The sequence below is a fragment of the Desmodus rotundus genome, chromosome 8, assembly GCF_022682495.2.
Source record: "Desmodus rotundus isolate HL8 chromosome 8, HLdesRot8A.1, whole genome shotgun sequence".
NCBI lineage: Eukaryota > Metazoa > Chordata > Mammalia > Chiroptera > Phyllostomidae > Desmodus > Desmodus rotundus.
In genome coordinates, this window is record NC_071394.1 from 5092044 (window position 1) to 5093205 (window position 1162).

The 1162-nt window shown below is 53.2% G+C and overlaps 1 long non-coding RNA gene across 1 annotated transcript; it reads right to left on the minus strand.

Moving 5' to 3' along the window:
* LOC123477874 (uncharacterized) lies at positions 1–1162 on the minus strand. Its single transcript, XR_006652893.2, has 3 exons — positions 661–1162; positions 392–553; positions 1–127 (listed from the first exon to the last, which is right to left on the minus strand). It is a non-coding gene; the product is annotated as an uncharacterized lncRNA (long non-coding RNA).

The following is a 1162-nucleotide window of genomic DNA, read 5'->3' on the forward strand; positions in this document are numbered from 1 at the left end:
AAGACGAAGAAGGGAACTGTTTTTAAGAACGACACATACCTCCTGATCCAGCCTCGTTACCTGCGGGTTTTCCGTCTCATTTGTTTGCCTCTGAGTGATGTGAGGTGTTCATTCTGCATCAGCAACACTTAAGGGAAGTATGAGAGGAAGTAAATTTGCCACAGACGTTATAAACCATGCTGAAGTAATTACAAACTGCTGTCCTGAAAGCAGCCTGAGGTGGCCGAAATGGACAGACGCATAATGTGTGGGAGGAGGAAAGGGGGAAGGGAGGGCAGGAAGGAAGGAAGGAGGGAGGGAGGGGGAGCAGGCGGGAAGGTGGAAGGGAATGAAAACAGACACCATTGATCATGGATGACCCATGTGCCAAGCAATGTGCCAGGTTCCTTACCAGTTCGACCTCATTAAATCCTTTCAAGATTCCTGAGACGGTTGTTAAGTTCAGGTTGCAGAGGAGAAAGGGAGACCCTCGTGCCCACAGCGGAGCCTACACTGCGGACTGGGTCCAATTGGCTGGCAGAACCTCGGGAAGCCACGTGCTGACCACCCTGTGCTGATGAAGCAGGAGAGGGGCTGGACACGGGGACTGGCTGGAAGTCTGCATGCAGAGAATTAAGCAGCCACCCACCCAGGGCCCCACCTGCCCCTGCCCAGCCTCACAGGTGCAAGGAACCTTCTGCAGAGGTCCAGAACTGTCCTCTCTGGAGCACTGCCGGAGAACTTCAGCCACCTCGGCCTCCACAAACCCTCAATGCTATCTCCAAACTCCGGGGGACCCCTGGAGAGGGTCTGGATTCCTTCCCCCAGTGCCCCAGGCTGGAAGCTTTCCAAGGCAAGATGCAGGAGTCTCCGTACTAGCTCATTTGTTTTCCTCCTCCTGAGGACGGCTGTCCCGCACAGCCTGTTTTCCAGTGCCTGAGGACCGTTACTTCGTACATTTTGTCCAGTCTTTTAATTTTTTTACGTGGGAGGATGAGTCTAGCCTCTGTTACTGCATCATGGCCGCAAGTGGAAATTCTTGCCCTTGCTTAAAACATTCCATAGCTTCCAAATGCCTTCAGAAATAAAGCTCCAACAACTTGGAGTGACGTATAAGAACCTAGGTGGTCTGGTTTCTGATGGCCCTCCCAGACTCCTCTCCTCTCCCTGCTCACCCCCGCCA